This window comes from Psammomys obesus, unplaced genomic scaffold (assembly GCF_907164565.1).
Source record: "Psammomys obesus unplaced genomic scaffold, mPsaObe1.curated_primary_1811, whole genome shotgun sequence".
In the NCBI taxonomy this organism is placed as follows: domain Eukaryota; kingdom Metazoa; phylum Chordata; class Mammalia; order Rodentia; family Muridae; genus Psammomys; species Psammomys obesus.
This window is the reverse complement of record NW_026588752.1, coordinates 17,036,088-17,059,564: the sequence shown is the minus strand read 5'-3', so window position 1 is coordinate 17,059,564 and position 23,477 is coordinate 17,036,088.

Here is a 23,477-nt window from a genome sequence, read left to right as displayed (position 1 = left end):
GTAGTATTCCATTGTGTAAATGTGTCACAATTTCTGTATCCATTCCTCCATTGAGTGACACCTAGGTTTTTTCCAGATTCTGGCTATTACAAATAGAGCTGCTATGAACATGGTTTAAGCAAATGTCCTTGTTATATAGTTGAGCATATTTTGGATATTTGCCTAGGAGTAGTATAGCTGGATCTTGAGGTAGCAGTATTCTTAATTTTCTGAGAAAGCCCTAGATTGATTTCCAAAGTGGTTGTACAAGGTTATATTTCCACCAGCAATGGAAGAGGTTTTCCCTTTCTCCACATTCTCCCCGGTATGTGTTGTCACTTGAATTTTTGATCTTAGTCATTCTGATGGGTGTAAGGTGAAATCTCAGGGTTGTTTAGATTTACATCTCTCTGATGACTAAGGAAGTTTAACATTTAGGGAAGGTGCTCAATCCTCATTCAGAAGGGCAAATGAAATAGACATCAGAAGCAAAAGAAGACAGGGAACAAGATAGGAGTCTACCACAGACAGTCTCTGAAAGACTACTGATTCAGATAGAAGCATAGGCTGAGACACATAACCAGATTTTGGGCAGAATACATGGAATTTTATGAAAGAACGGGGAGATAGAAAGACCTGTAGGGGACAGGAGCTACAAAAGAAGACAAAGAAAGCCAAAAAAATCCTGGGCCCTAGGGGTCTTGCAGAGACTGATACTCCAACCAAGAACCATGCATGGAGAAGACCTAAAATCTGTGCCCAGGTGTAGCCCATAGACTCAGTCTCTTAATGGGTTTCCTAGTAAGGGTAACAGTGGCTTTCTCTGGCATGAACTCACCAGCAGACTCTGATCACCTCTCCCTGGGGGATGCAGCCTTGCCAGGCCGCAGAGGAAGACAATGCAGCCAGACTTGATAAGACGTGATAGGTTAGAGTCAGATAGACTGGGAGGAGGTCTGCTCCTATCAGTGGACTAGGGGAGTGGCATAGGGGCAGAAGAGGGAGGGAGGGTGGGATTGAGAGGAGATGAGGGAGGGGTCCATAGCTGGGATACAAAGTGAATCAATTGTAATAAATAAGAATAATTAAAATTTTTAAATGTTAAAAAAGGAAATGCTCAAAGCCCTTAATTACGAGGGAAATGCAAACCAAAATGACTGAGATTCCATCTCACCCCATCAGAATGGTTAAGATAAAAAACTGAAGGTACACTAAGCAAAAGTGAAAACCCTAACTAAAATGCTCAATCCCCATCCTGAAAGGCAAAGAGGATAGACATCAGAAGAAGAAGAAAACAGGAAACAACCTAGGAACCTGCTACAGAGGGCCTCTGAAAGCCAGAAGAAGAAAACAGGAAACAACCTAGGAACCTGCCACAGAGGGCCTCTGAAAGCCTCTGCCCTGCAGACTATCAAAGCAGATTCTGAGCCTGATGGCCAACTGTCAGGCAGAGTGAATGGAATTTTATGTAAGAAGTGGGAACTAGCAAGAGCTGGAGAGGACAGGAACTCCACAAGGAGAGCAACAGAACAAGAAAATTTGAACACAGTGAACTCATACTCCAACCAAGGACTATTCATGGAGATAACCTAGAACCCCTGCACAGATGTAGCCCATGGCAGTTCAGTGTCCACTGGGTTACATAGTAATGGGAAGAGGGACTGCCTCTGACACAATCTGATTGGCCTGCTCTTTGATCACCTCCCCCTGAGGGGGGAACAGCCTTACCAGGCCACAGAAGAAGACAATGCAGCCATTCCTGATGTGATCTGATAGACTAAGATCAGAAGGAAGGAGAGGAGGACCTGCCCTATCAGTGGACTTGGGGAGGGGCATGCATGCAGAAAAAGGAGGAAGGGCGGGATCAGGAGGGGATGAGGGAGGGGCTTATGGGGGGATACAAAATGAATAAAGTGTAATTAATAATAACAATAATAATAAAAACTCAAGGTACAACAAATGCTGGAGAGGATGTGGGAAAAAGGGAACCCTCCTCTATTTCTGGTGGGAATGTAAACTTGTACAAACACTTTTGAATTCAATCTGGTCCTCTCTCAGAAAACTGGGAAAAGTGCTACTTCAAGACCCAGCTATAGCCCTCTTGGGCATATACCCAAAGATTCTCAACCACACAAGGACATTTGCTCAACTATATTCATAGCAGTTTTATTCATAATATCCAGAAGCTGGAAACAACCTAGGTGTCCTAACAATGGACACAGAAATTGTGGTATATTTACATAATAGAATACTACTCAGTTATTAAAAACAAATAAATCATGAAATTTGCAGGCAAATGGATGGAACTAGAAAAGGTCATCCTGAGTGAGGTAGCCCAGAAGCAGAGAGGCATGCATGATATATACTCACTTGTAAGTGAATAGTAGCCATATTATCTAGGAAAAACCATAGTAAAATCTACAGACCTAAAGAAGTTAAATGACAAGGATGATCCTATGGTAGACACGTAATTTTCATTCGGAAGGAAAAACAGGATAGGCCCTGGAAGCAGTAGAAGAGAAGGAACAGGACCAGAGCCTACCAGAGATGTCCTCTCTGATAAGGTATCAAAGAGACTCACAGACAAACTTTGGACAGAACACAGGGAGGCTTATGGAATAAGGGAGAGATAAAAGTATCCTGAGGGGACAGGAAGACTTCTATCAGTGGACGGGGTGGTGGTGGGAGGAAGTGTAGGACCAGGAGGAGATGAGTGAGGGGGCTACAACTGGGATACAAAGTGAATAAATTGTAAATAATAGTAATAATAAAGAAATGAATTACTATCTTCATGTACCATTGCCATATACTTCCCACATAGGCTTAAAAAAAGAAAATTGGATAAGGGAAAGCATGGTTAGAAGGTGGAGCAGCATAGACACACAGAAAGCTTGTGTAGGAGAGGAAAGTGATACTTTGGAAAACAATTGGTACCCTGTTGTCTGCACTGTCCAAGCCTGATAAATAACCCAAATACCTATTTATAGTCACCAAACCATACAAATTCTGATGTATTAAAAGTTAAATAGCAAGAAGTTAAATAACTATAGTTACTTACATCACTGTTGAGTAAAAATGCAAACATAAAATAAGCATTATGTATTTTAAACATTGCCTAATACATTTAACACTGAAAATTAAGGAAAGCCAAAATATGTTGTTTACTGAAGCATGATTGAATAGACAACATTTTTGAAAGGTCAAACAACAGAGAGGAGTAAATCAAGATACTGATACCATACAAGAGGCAAGGGAAATGTAGAAGTTACGGGCTATAAGGCATATTTCATTTCCTTACTCAGAAGATATTTACAGATTTTTTTGCATGTTTACTTTATAATCATCTTAGCTTTTATTTTAGAAGTCTGTATGCTTTTCATACATGTGTTTTTATAATTTTTCTTTTATTTTAGAGAGAGGGGAGGGAGAAGAGGAGGAGGAAGAGAGAAAGCAAAAGGTAGAGATAGAGATGAGAGAGAGTGTGCTGTAGGTTTGCTGGTGGCAGCAGAGGCAGATAAAAACATCTGATCCCCTGTAGCTGCAGTTGTAGATAGCTGTGATGGGAGCTGCTGGAGGTAAGTGATAGAAACTGAACCAACCAACCTGAGGAAAGTCATCATGCACTCATTCCTGCATTCTTTCTCCATAATACAAGTATTTTATATCATAAATTTAAGGTGGAAAGACCAAGACAGTAAATAAGAAAGCTGGAATCCAAATGTGAAGGTTTTCTGTGAAGGGCAGTAGACAATTGAGATGGAAACTGGAGGAGGACAGAGGGGCCAGAGAAGAGATATGTTTGGTTCAAGTATATGGATTACACCTTACATTGATTAGATTTATTCTTCTATAGATGATCTTCTTTGAGGAGGGTATAAAACAAATGAGGTGGAAAGGGCTTGCATTTATTCATCCCCTGCTAGTCTACATAAATATGGAAATGACATGGCACTGGAAGCTGGTGTTGACATCATATTGTGAAATGATTCTATAGATGGATGTAGTGTTTTGATATAAACTGTCACCAGAATTTTGTTCTTTTTATGTTTCTACTCCAATGGTATGGGAACTCAGAAGTGTTAGCACTGACAGTATGAAATCAGTGACACATTATGTATGTATACACACATATACATGCAATATGACTGTAGCAAGTTGTGACATCTAACAAGTGAACAGAGAGGTGGAGACAGTGAGTCATCTAGAACCTATTGGAAGAACATTCAACCCCTTTACCCATCAATGGTTCCTTCCTCCACCTCCAGCAAAGAAGCAAGTAAAAGAAGAACCTATATCAGCCTTTTTAGAGCTATTAATAAATCACCCCCAAAAGAGAAAAGCTGATTTATAAGAGACAGTATTTTTTATGGAAAGATGAAGCATTCTTGTTTATTCTAAAAACTTGCTAATGGATAGCATCTGCACATTGCATTTTCTTTGTTCTTTAATTCCTCTGTACCAGGCTCCTAGATTCAGCACAATTGATGCTGCGAGAGAGGCACCAAAGCATCATTCTGACCTAAGAGAACAGCATTTAGACCCCAACACCCACTAATACAAGAACAAAGACCTGCACCAGCATAGTCCTTAGTAGTAGAAAAGTTTCTTAAGTATATTAACCTTGCGTTTCGGCCCCTATAGCTCCACTTAATGCTAACTTTCTTACTAATTGAAGTGTGTCACCAGGATATGTTTTTTATGCATAAAAAAAAAAGACCAAGAATGGTAAGGCTTGTGATTACCTGATTTGGCTAAATTCCCTGGGTAGCCTGTCAGCTCACAAATAAAGACTTTCTATTGGCTTTGAGAGTCTTGGTGTTCTCTAAAGGAGTTACCGCACAATATTTCACTAGTGAGTCATCTGGTGCGAATGTATTGGAGGCGTGTCTCTTTTTGGCTAACTCCAGCTACACCTTTTTTAGTTTTTTTTTTTTTTTTTTTTTTTTCATAAACATTCCTCCTTCAAGCAGGCACCACAAATTATTTCGTCTTTTGGTCTCTGTATGTCTCTCATTTTGGCCACTTGAACTTCGCATGTTCCTTATTAGTTCTTTATATACTTTAGGAAAAATGTGAGCACCGAAAAATCCCTAACATCTTGCAATTTCTAAAATCCAAACCAACATATCTGTCTGTATTTGGTCCTGGCAAGCCTTTAACAACTCATTACTTGGGCCTTTGGCTCAGATTTTGACAGTTCTTTGTACCTTGGTGTTTCGTGGTATTGTTTCCTGTAGATATCCCTCTGGGATATTTGGAAAGATTCAGTATACTGTTTTCTTCCTCTCATATATCAACCACTGGTTTTCTTTTTGTTGTTATTGTTTTTGCATAAAAGCCCTGTGGCATTAGGGACACACATCTTTTTCTTAACTTTTAAAACATTGCCAAGTCTTTGATCACCTCCCCCTGATGGGGGAGCAGCCTTACCAGGCTACAGAGAAAAACAATGCAACCAGTCCTGATGAGACTTGATAGGCTAGGGTCAGAGGGAAGGGGAGAAGGACCTCCTCTATCAGTGGACTTGGAGAGGGGCATGGGAGGAGATGAGGGAGGGAAGGTGGGATTGGGAGGGGATGAGGGAGAGGGCTACAGATGAGCTACAAAGTGAATAAACTGTAATTTATAAAAACACAAATGAATTTTCAAAAAGTGAAAAAAAAATAAACCATTGCCAAGCAGCTCAGCAAATCCTTATCAGAGTAGAAAACCTATTTTAATCTTCATCATGGACTACTGTGAGTTCACGAAATTCGAGTAAGTTACAGAATCTTTCAAGGAACTGGGAACTTGGTCACAATGAAAGGGACAGTCACAAAGACTTAGAGAAGATGAGTTCATTTCTCCAAAGAACATTTGCAATGCACTGACTGCAGGCATGTTTGATTATACTTTTGACTGCAGCATGCTACAGCCACGACATAAAGAGCAAAACTTGATAAGATACAGAGAATGGTACATGCCAGGCATAATGGATCAACTGTGTAATCGACAGATCTTTTACTGAAATCAGCACTGACAGTATTCCTCGAAAGCCAGCAGAGTAAAAGGGGCTTACTAATTTCCCTGTACATTAATATAATCTGTTTCACAAAAGATCTTCAAGCAAGCACCAGGAAACAAAGGACAGTTTTAAAAGGGTTTTCTTCCTTTACCCTCCATTTGATTCTCTAGTATGCTGAGTAGGAAAATCTAAACACTAAAAGAAAATTCCAATGGGGATAAATTGATCCACTTCTGACTGAGACTAAAGTCACTTTCACTACTTCAGCAGATTAAATGACTGTTTATTGAATTTGGGGTCATTTCACAGCAGCTGTTTGACCTGGGGTCTTCTTCATCAGCCTCTCTAGGTAGGGAGAGAAACACAAAGAAAGCTTGAATGGTGTTTATGCAGTCAGGTGATGTTCAGGGAGCGATAGTTGTTTGTACCTCATGGTACCTAGTGTCTAAACAAAAAGCATTTTTTCATTATCATTATCATTATTATTATTTACATTTTATTCACTTTGAATCCCAGTTGTAGCCCCTCCCTTATCTCCTGCCAGTCCTACCCTCCTTTCCTTTTCCTCCCCTATCTCTCTTCCCTACTCCAGTGACAGGGGAAGTCCTCTCCTACTGTCTGCCCCTAGTCTATCAAGTCCCATCAGGAATGCCTGGATCCTCTTCCTCTGTGGGCTGGCTAGGTCACCCCATCAGGGAGAAGTGATCAAGGAGAGGGCACCCAAGTTCATATCAGAGATTGTCTCTTCTCTCCTTTCTAGAGGACCCATGTGGAGACTGATCTGTCTACGGGCTACATCAGAGCAAGCCGTCTAGGTCCTCTTCATGAATGGTCTTTGCTTGATACATCTGTCTCTTCAGTCCCCGTTGGGCCCAGCTTTTTTGGCACTGTTGGTCTCCTTGTGTGGCTCCTGTCTCCTCTGGGTCTTTCTATACCCACCTTCTTCCACAAGACTCTTTGTGTTCTGTCTTTTTTTTTTTAATAGCTTATTCTTTAGAGTCAGACAGTTGGCTTTAGTCCAGGATAATCATCCCAACAAATATGAGCTGCAGCAGTGACATACTTTACCAAATCTGTTTCTTTATCTATTAAGCCTGATCTTCCTCATTTGGTGGGTTTTAACAGTATTGCGTATAGTACTTTGTATTAAGTTCTCAGCCTAATCCATCCATCCTTCCTTCCTTCCTTCCTTCCTTCCTTCCTTCCTTCCTTCCTTCCTTCCTTCCTTCCTTCCTTCCTTCCTTTCTTTTCTCTTTTTCTGGTCTAATATTCTTGATCCTAAAATAATATTGCTTCTGTTTATGAATTGAACAGTATCTTTTTCAGTGAGTTATATAGCTGTTGTTTCCCACGGTTAGTGCTTTGACCAATGGAATCACAGAAGAGCTCCTTGCAGCATTTTGTCTAATGTTTGTCCTCTCATCTTTTCAAGGAAGACTAGAAATAGATTCAATTTCTTCTCTCTTTGTTATTGATTCTCATGGTTTTATATGGAGATTATATATATATATATGTTTATGTATGTCTTGTCATGATATATATATACATATATATATATGTATATATATATATATATATATATATATATATATATATATATATATATAATGCTGGGGTAATAAATCCAAATATTTCCTAACAGCAGATTTGGCTTGTCTAAGAAGCACATTTTTGAGCAAGGTTCTTGGTTGATGCTTCAGTTTCAGCAAGTTCCTCTGGGCCCTGGTTAGTTGGCCCTGTTGGTCTTCTGGTGGAGTAGAGCTCCTGTCACCCCCATGTCCTTTTCTCTTTCTTCCCACTTTGTCACAAGACTCCCTAAGCATCACCTAATATTTGTCTGTTAGTCTCAGCATCTGTTTTGAGGCACTGATAGGTAGAGTCTCTCAGAGGACAACTCTGTTAGACTCCTGTCTGAAAGCTTAGCAGAGTATTGTTTATAGTGTCAGGAGTTGGCACTCTCTTTGGCTGGGGCAGGCATTGGTTGGGCCTTCCTTCAATCTCTGCTCCAACTGCTCTCTCTTTATCCCTGCACATCTTGTAGGCAGGGTAAATGTAGGGTTGATATTTTTGTGGGTGGGTTGGTGTTCTCTTTTCTCTACTAGGAGGCTAGTCTAGTTAGAAGGTGTTCTCCTCAGTCTCTATGACCTCTGCTACTAGGAGTTACTGTTTGAATCCCTCTCATATCCTCCCAGGAGCCTACACTGACTTAAGTCTCCTGATTGTCACAGAGAAACCCCACCCTCCATTTCTCTTTTCTCTACAGGCCTCTGTCTTCTCACTCTAAGGAATATGGGGACTGGACTCACTTGTCAGGTTTTTAATCACTTCCTCCTGGAGGGACTGTCTTACCAGGCCCAGGCCACAAGGAAAGAGGACTTGCTTGGTCCTGATACAATTTGATGAGCTGAGATGGGTAAGAAAGGACACTTTTCTTTTCTGAGGAATAGGTGAGGGTGGAGGGGCAAGAAGGGAGGGGAAGGAGGAGGAATTGGAAGGAGGAGAGGGGCTACAACCAGAATGGAAAGTGAATAAAAATTAATAAAAGTAAAAAAAGAGGGCTGAAGGGGTGGCTCAGAGGTTGATAGCATTGGCTCTTCTCCCAAAGGTCCTGAATTTGATTCCCAGCAACCACATGTTGGCTCATAACCATCTATAATGAGATCTGATGTCCTCTTCTGGCCGGCTAGCGCACACACAAGCAGAATATTGTATAAATAATAAGTAAATAAATCCTTATTTTAAAAAATTAAAAAAAAAACAAAAGATCATTTTCCTACAGCTTCTTTCAACTTTATTAGTAATTAGATTCCATTGCTCAATGTTCTTGATCATCTTCCCGTGACTCAGTGCCGTAACTGTGGTCCAGATCAATTCATTAGAATATTTACTAAAAGAAAAAGCCAGATGGCTGCCTACTATTGCATTATCTACATGTTAAATTAAGTATGGGAGAGAAATTTTCCTATGTTCACCACAATGTGGAAATACGTTGCCACTGATGTAGTCACTGTTCTAAAGTCCAAAACCAAAACTGTGCTCAATGCATTTACTACATCCTTCTAATGCCAGTACATCCTCTTATGCAAAATGAAACTACAAATTCCCAAGTGATTAACATGTACTTCCCTTCTTCCCATCTCTATCGAGCTGGAAATGGAAGCCATCCTGATAATAACCAGTTACATAAAAGGAGAGCACATTCCATAGCTACAAATCAAATTTATCACCCACTTCTTCCCCTGTAATTTGACCTAGTCAAATGTGAGTAGGAGATGCTTTGCTAAACCTACATCCATTTCAGCTTCCCCTTTTCGGGATGGAGTCTACACTTTGCTCTTTTATCCTAATCGCAAAAGGTCTTGAGATGGATGCGTTGCAAAGAAAATTACTCTGTGACTGCTAGGAATAAATAGTTTTAATTTTACTTCTTAATCTTCATTTTAACTTTCATCTTAAAGTTCCCATTTTCAAGTATCTGACTAAATTGATTTGATGCTTAATGCTTGCCAAATAAATAATGAGGCTCTGAATGAGTCCATATGTAATAAGGCAAGAATTTCATTCCCCCTAACATCGCTATAATCAGGCGATGATTAAATTATTTCTAACATTCTTAATACCAATGTGAAAATATGCTAAAGAGTCAGAACAATTTAAGCTTCCCACCATGTTTTGTATCAAGCATTTCTATTTCCGGCAGTTTATCTTGATGTCGCAGGAATTGGCCTGCGAGGGTTTATGCTAATGATAATGCAGAGAACTCATCCACAGGTGTCCCCTTTATCTCAGCTACATCTTTAAAATCATTTATGAGTTCCATGGTAACAACCCTAAGGACCACCAGCAGGAATGCTGATTAACACTTACTAGAGGGGGGAAAAAGACTTAAATAATCAAACAATTTGCAAATTCTGGAAACCTAGACAGATGTTCAACTCTCTCTCTCTGATTGAGATATATATATATATATATATAGTCGGTTTGTGGGTTTGTTTGTTTGTTTTTTCAGGAGGGTGGGTGTGGCTCATAACTGAAGGAGTGCCTACCTTCTTCTTCTGAGATGGAGAGACTTTAGCATGCTTCACAATGAAGGATGCTGATATCTGTTTCCATTCCTTCCAGATTGCAGAAATCAGTGTAGACCTATTGTATCTAAAGGAGATCCTCAACCCCAGCTTCTGAGTTATACATGTAGTATATTCCGAGTCTGACAGTAGCACTACCCAAGACATGATTTGCAGCATTAATACATGCCTGCAGGATGGTGATATCGATGAGAAATCTGTATTAGAGCACCGTGAATCATCATTAAAAGTCATTTAAAATCGGCGTGTAAAATATAGGATTTGTTGCACTCTCCACACTCTCCTGGAAACATAAAGTAGTGTATTAAAATCATGGTATGTGTGTTAATAAATATGAAGTATTGAGTACTCTATTACATCAGAATGTGACAAAAGAAGGATGCCTGTAGTTTACTATCCAGGTATTTTCATTAAAGAATACACATTTTATAATGGTCTGGAGCCACAGTACAATATTTCTGGCTGCTGAGGTATCCACTGGTTATGAGCATCCGATTTAAAGGGCAAAATGTTTTACTATTGTTTATGTTGCTTATGAATTCCATTTATGAATTTCTTTTTTAATATATTTTTCTATTATTATTATTTATAATTTATTCACTTTGTATCTTGGTTATAAGCCCCTCCTTCATCTCCTACCAGTCCTACCCTTCCTCCCTTTTCCTCCTCTATCCCTCTCTCCTAGTCCCCTGATAGGGGAAGTCCTCCTCTCCTACTGTCTGCTGCCTGTAACCTATCAGGTCCTGTCAGGAATGCCTGAAATCTCTACCTCCTGGGCTGGATAGATCACCCCACCAGGGAGAAGTGATCAAGGAGCATGCAACCAAGTTTATGTCAGAGACTGACTCTTCTCTTCTTCCTAGAGGACCCTCATGGAGACTGAGCTTTTTATGGGTTACATCTGAGCAGGGGCTCTAAGTCCTCTCTATGCATGGTCTTTGGTTGATGCATCAGTCTCTGCAGTCCCCTCTGGGCCCAGCTTTTAAGGCTTTGTTGGTCTCCTTGTTTGGCTTGTGTCTCCTCTGGGTTCTTTTATCTCTCCTTTCTTTCATAAGACTTCCTGAGCTCTGTCCAAAGTTTGGTTGTGAGTCTCTGCATATGTTTTAATCCCCTGCAGGGTGGAATCTTTCAGAGGACATCTGTGCTAGGGTCCCATCCTGTTCCCTTTCTTCTACTGATTCTGGTGTCTATTCTGTTTTCCCTTCTGAATGAGAATTAAGCATCTTCCCTAGGGTCCTTCTTATTTAGCTTCTTTAGGTCTATCGATGTTAGTATCTTTATCTTATATACTATATATAAGTGAGTATATACAATGTGTGTCTTTCTGCTTCTGGGTTACCTCAGTCAGGATGACCTATTCTAGTTCTATCCATTTGCCTGCAAATTTCATGTTTTCCTTGCTTTTAATAGATGAGTAGTATTCCATTGTGTAAATGTACCACAGTTTCTGTACGGATTCTTTGGCATCTACATTTTTTCCAGATTCTGCCTATTACAAATAAAGCTGCTACGAACATAGTTGAGCAAATGTCCTTGTTGTACGGTTGAGCATCTTTCGGAATGGGATAGCTTGGTCTTGAGGTAACACTCTTCCCAGTTATTAGAGGTTAAGAGATCGTTGGATCTGAACATAAAGTAATTTCTAGCTGTCTGAATTTTAAATTTAGTTATTCTGTAATTAGAAAGAAATTTATGGTTGTTCAATCTAGCAACAGGCTAGAAGGGTGGCAGTAATGTGTGTAAGGGTGCAAATTTGGAGTTGAGGTTGACGTACAAAATGACCCTTCCCCCAACCCTAGCCAGACATTCGTGGTGAAGACTTAGTCTCCCACTGGAAGCACTGTTTTGGAAGGTTCTTGGAACTTTAAGAAGTAGGAACTGGCTGAGGGAAGCAGGTCTAAGGGGGCTTTAGTTTGTTCCAGGCTCTCTTTGTCACTTTCTCTGCTCCCAATCAGCCGTGATGTGAACAGTTTTTATCATTATGTTTTGTCACATCAAAGACACAAAAGCAATGGAGCCAAAGACAAAAGCCTCTAAAACTGTGAATTCAAATAAATGATGACTTCATTTCTAGTGTTTATATTATGCACTTTGTCAAAACTGTGAAAGATTCACACGATCATCACAATAAACCTTATTCTCACTGAAGTTTCTGTACATCAAGATAATTTGAAAACAGCCATCCACTTAGCTTTTAGTGCACAATATTTCTCTTGTCAGAATTATCTGGAAAGGTATACATGAAAATACTCAAACTAGCAACATAGAATAAAAACGATTATATCTGGGAGAACAAAACCTCTGTGTGTGCGAACATATATCTGTAATACACTTATCCATTGATGCAACCAATCATCATTTCATCACAAGCATTTCCATTCTTTGAGTTTTGCTTGCAGGTTCAAATACCTATAATCTTCCTAAATTTCTCAGATTCGTCTACTCTTCCTAGTGGCTTACAGCATCTATTTCTCATTTACAGCTGATCAAACACTTTCCTCTCCCTCCTGACATTTAGATTGAAAGTGTTTCTAATTCGCATTGGACTGTTTTATTTTCCGTATTAATTTGTGTTTATAATGTATCCGATTGGTTAAAGAGGTGCTAGACCTCAGTATCTTCCCTCTAATCACAATATATTCCTTACAATCACAAATCTTCAGCTTGTGATTCAACAAACTGAAGAGAATGTTGTGGAGACTTAGAAACTGTCCAAGAAATATTTCACGTCCCTTCTGTGATTATCCCTTCAAATTGTCAAAGGAGGATTTTTCATCCTTATGCTTTGTGGTGGAAGTTTTATTTCTTCTTGACATAAGCTACAGTTATTTGAGAAGAGGGATCTTCAATTAAGAAAATGCCCCCACCAGATTGACCTGTAGAGAAGCCCGTGATGCATTTTTTTTTTTAATTCCCGATGGATGTAGGAGTGTCCAGACCATTGTGTGTGGTGCGAAACCAGAGCAGGTAGCTCTGTGTTTGACAAGAAAGCAAACTGAGAAAGCCATGAATACCAAACCAGTAAGCAACACTCCTACTAGCTTCCTAATCTCTTCCTGCCTCCAGGATCCTTCTCTCCTGGCATTCTTGTCATGACTGCCTTGATGATGGATGGTGATGTGGAAGTGGAAGTGAAATAAACCCTTTCTTATCCAAGTTGTTTATTGTCATAGTGTATTGTCATAGCAATAGAAGCCCTAAGACACCCTTTCTTAGCATGTGTATACATTTTTCTATTAATTGGCTTTTCCAGAACTTTGATGATTTGATATGATGTTAAATAATCAGTTGTTGACAATGAACTTATCCAAAATTAAAGCATCAAAATTAGACAAAAGATGTTCATATCCATTTTAGCTGACATCTTTTTTTAAGGATACATTAACCTATTGTCCATTTAAGGACCTTGTTGGTGGTCCTCTGTAACTTCACATCATCACCAGGCACTGGAGCAAATTTCCTTAACTCTACCCAGAAGGGCTAATCCACATGACTAAGGTTCTCTACAGTACTTGACATTGTGTATTGTCTTCTTCTCCCTGTCTTTGTCATTAGCACCACTGTCTCAGTCCTTCTGTCTCTACATGTCTAAGAATCCCTCCTTTCGCCTGATGAGGTTCCCATCATCCTCCCTTGTTCTCTTACCTGTTCATTCTGAACATGCTCTGCACTCACAGAGATAAATTGTGAATCTCTATTACACCTCTCTTTTAGTTTAATTCTCTTTTCAGCTCATGATATTACTTTTTATAACCTAAATGCTTGACTTAGAAATCTCATCCATCCATCAGTTCAACAACTCCATAGCTACACTAGCCATCTCTCTTCCTCCTGACTCTGCATCATCTTTAAATCTCCATCTCTAAGGCTTACAATCTCTAATCTCTGAAAATGTCTAAATTTTTCTGCACATTGCCTCACCTTTTTTTGGACATACTATTTTGAGCACTGATGTTTCTGGTCTTTGTTCTTGACGCTTTCTTGAATATAAGCCATATATAAGTATAGCTATCTATCTATTTTGATTTTCCTCATCTTTATTTTTGATAATCTACAACTCATAATCAATGATTTCTCTCTCTTCCTGATGTTTCCTCCCTTGTGAATGATTATTTTTCTTTCTGTCTCTCTGCCTGATCGTCAGAGTGCATTTTTAATGCTTTTATGTTTGTCAGTTCCATAAATAATGCTGATGTTTTCCAGGTCCTATTCTTCTCTCTATTTTTATTTCATTCCATTCTTTGTAACTTGGGAAAGTGCAAATATTCCAAAATTTCTGTTGCCATCTCTTTGCTAGGAAATCTGAAATTTATATTCCCTGTCGGTGTTTAATAGTAATTTTTTCCTAGGTATCTAGGAATATGTAAATATTACACAGGAATGTTTTAACATGTTAAAAGTGAACACAACATTTTCTTCCAAATATAACTCTCTCTTCTGAAATTCCTATCAGTATGAAAATATAGTGATTCACTGAGCTGCCCTGCCTAAGATTTTGGTTTATATTAATACATTTCAGGTCTCCAGTCTGTAGATTTCCTCTCCAAATTACCATTACTGTCATCTTAGGTAAGATAGTTTTATCTTTATCAGAACTACAGCTACCGTTTAGTTCAGCTCTACAGGTCCAGTTTTACTGCTAAAGCCTTCACTACATGTAACCAATGAACGTCCCAAAATCCAAGCAGGTTTATAGCACTTCTCTGTACAGATCTTTAGAAAACATGCAATGGCTCCAGAATCTGGAACTCAAACTCCTTACCATGGCATGGCTAGCCCTTTAATTACTGATCCACTCCTTCACATAGGTTAGCATAGTCTTCTGCCATTTCCCACTTTCTCTTTTTTTTAATTTTTTTAAAATATTAATTACAGTTTATTAACTTTGTATCCCAGCTGTATCCTGCTCCCTTGTAACCCTTACTTGTACTGGACTTGCTCTGGTGTCTGGAGTGTCATGCCTCTCTCTATTGAGCCAGTTTGGCAAGTCTCAGATTCTGCTTTTACTGTCTAGTAGAGTCTTTTCAACCACACTTAAAGAGGAGGACTTTGCAGCCAGCCCTGAAGATACCTGATAAAACAGGGACAGATGAAATGGGAGGAGGTCCTCCCCTATCAGGGGACTTGGAAAGGGGCAGGGAGGAGACCAGGGAGGGAGTGTGGGGTTGGGGAGGGAATGAGGGAGCGGGATACAGCTGGGACACGGAGTTAAGAAAATGTAACTAAAAAGAAAAAATAAAATAAATAAAAAAAAAAAAATTCACCATGCTTATCTTTCAAGGCTTAGCTGAGAGAATACATTGAAGCTCTTTTCTTTTCTTTTTTTCCTTTTTTTTGTTATTTTCTGTTTTTTTTTTAACTTTTATTACTTACACTTTTTTCACTTTGCATCCCCCCATAAACCCCTCCCTTCTCCCCTCCTGATCCCACCTTCCCTCCCTCTTCTTCGTGCATTCCCCTCCCCAAGTCCACTGATAGGGGAGGTCCTCCTCTCCTTCCTTCTGATGAGAGTCAGGACTGGCTGCATTGTCATCTTCTGTGGCCTGGTAAGGCTGCTCCCCCCTCAGGGGATGTTGATCAAAGAGCAGGCCAATCAGTTCATGTCAGAGGCAATCCCTCTTCCCATTACTATGGGACCAACTTGGACACTAAACTGCCATGGGTTACATCTGTGCAGGAGTTCTAGGATATCTCCATGAATGGTACTTGATTGGAGTATGAGTCTCTGAAAAGACCCCCGTGTTCAAATTTTTTGGTTCTGTTGTTCTGCTTGTGGAGCTCCTGTCCTCTCCAGATCTTACTATGTCCCACTTCTTTCATAAGATTCCATACACTCTGCCCAACAGTTGGCCATAAGTCTCAGCATCTGCTTTGATAGTCTGCAGGGCAGAGCCTTTCAGAGGCCCTTTGTGGCAGGTTCCTAACTTGTTTCCTGTTTTCTTCTTCTGATGTCCATCCTCTTTGCCTTTCAGGATGGAAATTGAACATTTTAGTCAGAGTCCTCCCTCTTGATTAGTTTCTTTAGGTGTACAAATTTTAGTAGGTTTATCTTATATGTCTATATGAGTGAGTATATACTGTGTGTGTCTTTCTGCTTCTGCGATAGCTCAGTCAGGATGAATCTTTCCAGTTCCCACCATTTATCTGCAAATTTCATGATTTCCATGCTTTTCATTGCTGAGTAATATTCCATTGTGTAGACATACCACAATTTCTGTATCCATTCTTCAGTTGAGGGGCATCTGGATTGTTTCCAGGTTCTAGCTATTACAAATAAAGCTGCTACAAACATGGTTGAACAACAATCAATAAATGGGACCTCATGAAACTGAAAAGCTTCTGTAAAGCAAAGGACACCGTCATCAAAACAAAACGAATGCCTACAGATTGGGAAAGAATGTTCACCAAGCCTCTATCTGACAGAGGGCTAATATCCAGTACATGTAAAGAACTAAAGAAGCTGAAAAGCAACAAACCAAGTAATCTAATTAAAAAATAAAGAACAGAGCTAAACAGAGAATTCTCAATAGAGGAGTATAGAATGGCAAAGAAACACTTAAAGAAATGCTCAACCTCATTAACCATCAGGGAAATGCAAATCAAAACGACCCTGAGATTTCACCTTACACCCATCAGAAAGGCAAAGATAAAAAACTCAAGTGACAACACATGCTGGAGAGGTTGTGGAGAAAGGGGAACCCTCCTCCACTGCTGGTGGGAATTTAAACTTGTACAATCACTCTGGAAATCAATCTGACGCTTTCTCAGACAATTAGGAATAGCGCTTCCTCAAGATCCTGCCATACCACTCCTAGGCATATGTCCAAAAGAGGCTCAAGTACACTGTAAGGACATTTGCTCAACCATGTTTGTAGCAGGTTTATTTGTAATAGCTAGAAGCTGGAAAGCTCTTTTCTTAACCCTACCAAAGGACCCTCTACTTATTGCTGTAGCATCATCTACACATTTTAAGGGTGATTGCTCGCTTGCTCACCTTCCCCATCACTTGACTATGAAAACCTTGAGGACTAGAGTTCTTCCTTTCATCATACAAACCATCGTAGAAGGCACCTGAACAGAATAAGTGCTCAGTCAATGTTTTTGGAAAAGAATGTAGACAATGAAACGTCGCTAAACAAGCTCAACCCACTGAGACACATCTGAAATCCAAGTATCTGGGAAGCTGAAGCATGGTTATTTTGAGTTCAATACCATGGGCTACAGAATGAGACCATTTAATTTCCAATAACTGAAATGTTATCTTTACTTTTGATTGCCTCTGGGAGAGAGATGGATGCCATTGTTAGTGTCAGCTCTTGCCACATCTGATTCTTGCACACACTAGTCTTTCTTTCTTGGACTTTCAATGTTAACTCCCAATTTGCCCTAAGATTGCAGATTCTTCTTAGGTGTTTTAATTTATTTTTTATTTTTTGCCTTTGCAGTGATTCCTTAGAGCTTCCCATGCTGCCCTGTACCCCCTTCTGTTATAACCTACTCGTCTGCTTATTTATTGCTTTATATGACTATAGACAACTCTGCTATGAATTTTTAAAAAATAAAGCACAGAACACAGCATCCTGGAGATGGCGAACATTCAATTAAACCCACCGCATTGCTGGGTGCTATTTTTGTAAAGGAGCCAGCCATTTAGTTTTGATTTAACCTCAAATCACAAATCTCATCTTCATGACATAAAATTAAAAGTACATTTATCAGAGTTTCCCTCAAGATAATTGAATATGATTTTTAAAGGAGTGAAAATATGAAACTAAAACCCCCTAATAATTATATTGGATTTCTATCCTATTGGTATGATCATTTCAGGTGCAATTTATTAATTGCTCATGTGCAAGGAACTGCTAATATTCTAAATAATATTTGTGTCACTTAATTCTCAAAACTATAAAAAATGACTCAAACACTGTTTTGTTAAGAATAAGGAAAATTAAATGCTGCATAATTAAGTGCCTTACAGAAGTTGTCTCTGCTATTAATATCAGAAGTAGGCCCTAAACTCAGGTAAGATTACCACTGTACTCGAGGTTAAATTTTTTGTCCCTTAAAAGCTTTGACTCCTAATGGGCAGAAGTCTTTTCTGACAAATTCTATGACTTATATTCCCCTATGATGAAACTTCCAAAAATTGTGCAAAATCACCTTTCGGTGTGCATGTTCGTGTGAGACTGTAGGGTCTGAGGTGCACGTGGAGGTTAGAGAACAACCTCAGCAGTTCCTGACCTTCTTCCTTGTCTGATACTGGCCTCAAGGGCTTTCTTTTGTTGTTTACCGATGTGGTCCCCAAGCAAGCAGCCCCACACATTTCTAGGGATCCTCCTGTCTCTGCCTTGCACCTGCCCAGAGAAGCACTAGAATGGCAAATACTACTGTGTCTGGATTTAAATTGGTTCTGGGGCTTAGAACTCATGTCCTCCTGCTCATGTGTAGAAAACAATTTACTCACTAAGCCCAATTATGTGTGATGAGCTTTAAAACACTCGGTAACAACAAATGTCTATTGTCTGTACTCACCAAACTGATAAGCAGCAGTTATGAAAGCAAATCAAACTACGGAAGAAGCAAAGTGTCAACACTTATATCCTCTGTTATGCCTACAACAGCCTGACAATTCCGTCAATCAGCATCGATTGAATAAATAGCATCGATAACAGCAGGACAAAAAACTCATGACATTTTCCTAAAAAAGTATGTTTCAAACAGAATTTAAAAAATCAAAAGTAAAAAAAAAGTCAAAAGAGCTGAAATACAGGCTTTTTTTTTTTTTCTTCATCACAAGAGAAAAGTAGAGTAGAGATATTGCCAGTCTCAATATAGCAGAGTCTGTATATTCTAGATAAGATTCCTGGAGACCTGGATTTCCCAAGTATCCCCAGGAAAAAAGAAAGGTTTAAACCTACTGATAAAATAGACAAGGGCATTCTGAGCTAGAGAGGGAATACTCTTCTTGTGCAGTTTCCCTTAGTGCCTTGCTGAATTCTGTTGGTTCCAGACGTAAAAGGCCCAGCACGGGAGCTTGTTGATACCTCCTATTGCAAACATATTAGCAGACATTTTCCTTTTTACCTTGTGGTTTGGAAATTATACTTTGTGAGGCCATGTCAGTCTAGAATCATCGGTGGCAAATACGATTGGCTGTGGTAAAAGCAGTTTCAGGTGAGTAGGTGATAGCCAAACCCTTCATTACAGAATACAGTTAGTGGATTACCAGAGACCAAAAGGAAGGAAGTGTGGAGTTTAATGGTTATGGAGTTTGGGGTTGGATGGTGTAATTTTCAGAAATTTGAAGAAGGTGACCTTTGTACAACATTGTGATATAATACCATAGCCAAGCAGTTAAAATATGGACTGGGGACATGACTACAAATATTCACTCAGTAATCATGAGAACCTGAGTTTAAATCCCTACCAATGGAGTAAATAAGCCTTGTATGTAACCCCTGTATTTCAGAAAGGGTATAGACAGATCCTGAGGGCAAGATAACTACTGAATTTAGCCTGAACTCTGAGCTTCTGGTCTCTTCATAAGAGACCCTATTTTAAGGCAGTAAGGCAGCCAATTTGCCTTATTGTTAAAATGGCAAACTCTGTTATACAAATCTCATCGTATTTAAACAACCAACAATCTAATATACTCAAAACCACTCTTCTTTATTTAAAATGGGTCTAAGTGTTGTAAATTGTACTTCAGTAGGCTCTTTAGAAAGCTCTCTATTAATTTTCCAGGTTTGACAATTAATATAAATTAGGCTTAAAGTAATATCAATGTGTTGTCCTGTGGGTTTAAAAGCCAGAAAATAAATTGGAGATGTCCATAGAACCATGGTCTCTCTTAAACTCAGGGGGAGAAGTTTTCCTTGCTGTGTCCTACCTTTTGACATTTTCCATCATCCTTTGGCTTGTGAGACATCACTGCAATCTCTGTCACTGTATTAACTTCTGTCTTTCCCTTTTGTGTCTCTGTCTTTTCTGTGTTAGACTTTATACTTATTTGGGTTATCCAAGAAAGTATTATAATGACATCCATAACCACAGTTGCAAAGACTTGCTATTTCTAGATGGGATAAAGTATTCAGAAAATAGAGTACACACACACACAATTTTTAATTCAATAAGCTCAGAACTTCAAATGACTGCGTGTGTGACGTTACTGGAAAAATATTTTTATGCGAATTACTTAGATTTCAAAACAACCCTAAGCAAAATGGACGTTATCATTCTTTATCTACATACCACTGATGAGAAAACTGGATTAAAAAGCTTGCTCATTGTCATACAATAAGCACGGTTTGACAAGCTGTTGAGTTGAAACAGGATTTGACTGAAGAGTCTGACCACTTAGCCCAACAATGTGATTCTTCTGTAGTGAACAGAACTATAGTGTGCACAGGGGGAGGGTGCTGATATACATCTTCATATTTTCTCCCATTTTTCATCTTCTATAAAGTTTCATAATTACTGTATAGTGAATACCCAGCTCTTCTCTTTTCCTTTTATCTGCTAGGAAAGTCTTCCCTTTTTGCTTCAGAGTCTGGTCTTTTACTCAAGATAAAAGTTTAGGTTGCGATTTGTCTACATTTGATCTTAAACTCTCTCAAAATCTCTCTCACAAAAAGGTTAAATGTCATAAATTGAGGTTTGTAAAAATATGTGCAACTTGTGCTAATTATACAACTCAAGTGTATTGTGATAGAAAACCGTGGCCAAGTGTAGGCTCTCAATTCTTACCCGAGCTTAAAATGACACAGTAACTATCCTCCTGAAGAGAAGTTCAAGACCACATACATCTAAGTGAACACTGTGAAAAAGAAATAACTGGAGTTAGGTGGGTTTTTTTTTTCCTAAATCACTTTTATTAAGACAGCTTTTGAAAGCCATTTCTGTTAAAATTTACTGCAATGGAGAAACACGATAGAGCAATTACTGTATATAGCAGTCATCTTCAATCCCGAGGATAATACAGGATATTCAGGGCCTGGGACCATTGCAATCTGGTTACTCCAAAGTGTCTTGTCACAAAAGATTAATGATAGCTCCGCTCATCGATAGAGCACTTAGGAGTTCAGTTACCACCATGCTAATATTCAAAGGAACATTTCTCCGATCTGTGGTTTCGTATTTCCTCTTGTAACTTTCATTGCCTTGCCTTTTCAATTTTACTTTCTGGGTGTCAGAGTTAATTTTCATTTCTTCCTTTGCTCTTTCTAGGTTAAATCTCAATTTTATGAACTATCATATATTGTAATCCAGCAGAGCACTATTTCCTAAACACAATTTCATCTTTAGTTCATGGCCACAGAACAGTGACAAAGTCGTGTTGGCCATGACTTTGACAGGATACAAAGTACTTTCTTCATATCAGGCTTCAATTATCTTTTTAAGGACATTAATAGATCTCTCTGTATCTTTCTGTCTCTCTCTCTCCCTTTCTTTCTTGCCTTTCTTTTCTTCTTTCTCCCAACTTTGATGACCACAATTAGAAAAAAAAACACAGAAAAATAAGAAAAATAACTATTTTTAGTAGTGATAATAACTGTAATAACTGATCAGTTTAATGATTGGGGCATTAGGGGTTTTGATGTGAAATACTACATGAAAATTAAAAAGATATGAGCCTTCTTCACATATTTCTATGCTGCTATGACTTAATTCCACTTACTTAGCCTTTGAAAAACCATTAAAGATATGTCACATTTTCTCACGATTTAGTGTTTATATCATTTGTAGAAAAGTTCAGACTTCAAGCATCTGAGTGCTTGTTCAGTACTCTGACTTGAATTAATGAGGTGACTAACAAATATTAAAAATTTCCAGTATTTATTGCTGTAATATTCCACGTCATCTTGTGTTTATATGTATTATTTAATTTTATCCTTCAGAGCAAGACAATTGGTCATGTGGAGAAGACTCAATGATTAAGAGCACTGGCTGCTCTTCCAGAGCACCTGGATTCCAGTCCCAGCACCTATATAGTGGCTCACAACCATCTGTAACTCCAGTTTCAGCCTGTATGAAGCTCTCCTCTCTGGCTTCCTCAGGCACCTACATTCATGTGGTGCACATAAAATCACAGAAGCATAGACATATGTGAATAAAGGTAAAGTAACCAAATACTTTAAAAAGATCTATTTTCTACAAATAAAATTTCTTAGATGCAAAGGTGTTAATTATGAAATTTGCCCTAAGAGTGTGACTGCCAGCAGATGGAATAGAGACAGGGCCTGCTGTAATTCTTAGGCAGTACACCTCACCCTTTACTGCCTCTTCTGTGCTCTAAATCTCTTCAGGATGTCAATCTGTTATAAGGATGACAAGCAATTGGGCATGTGCTGCAGACTGAAACCCCATGAGGACTAAGTAGCTTTATTCTGTTTCTTGGATCCAGAATGTGTCTTCTCTCAGCCCTCTTCTCATTCTTGCCTCCACACAGAAGCTTTTTTCCTTACATGTCACTTCCTCACTCACTTGCTAAAGTCATGGGGGTTTTGTTCTTTTGCTTTGTTTCTTTGAGCCTGGCAAGGGGGTGATTCTGGGTTCCCTAACCATTATGAACAAGTGTTGCATAACTGAAGAAACCTGGGTCTTCATCACATGATTCATGCATGCTCAAGAAAGAATTTTTCCTGGAATAAATTATTTCCTTTTTAAAAATTGGGAATCTAGTTTCTGAAACTTTGTTTTATTTGATCTGATAGGGAAAGCTGAAATATTTTTGTCTGGTTTAATGTTTGTGTTTATCTGATCCACAAAAGGGAGACAAATGGCTTCAAAATAAAGTAGGGTTCAGATGAGAAACAAGCAAAGCATGTGACTTAAAAAAATAAACCATGGGCTGGGGCATCTCTTAAAAAAGCTGTGTACCTGGGAGAGTATAGGGGTAACTCTAGCTGAGACTCTTAGTCATGGAGACTGAAGAGGCCAGCCTCTAATTATAACAGACTCCAAGTGGAGGAAGAAGAACACCAACCCACCCACAAAAATTTCAACCAAAATTTACCCTGCCTGCAAGATGTGCAGGGGTAAAGATAGAGGAGAGATTTAGGGAATACCCAACCAATACCTGGCTCAACCTGAGACCCACCCCAAGGGAAGGAGCCACCCCTGACACTATTAACTATACTCTGCTATGTTTATAGACAGGGGACTAGCATAGCTGTCCTCTGAGAAGCTCCACCGAACATCAGATCAAACAGATGCTGAGACTCAGAGTAAAATATTGGGTGGAGTACAGGAAGTCTTGTGGAAGAATAAATGGATGAATAAAGGGACCCAGGGGGGAAAAGGGCTCCACAAAAAGACCAACAGATCCAACAAACCTGGGCGTGGTGGGGAGAGGGGGCTTACAGAGCACCAACCAAGGACTCTGAATGGCCTGGACCTAGGCCCCTTAC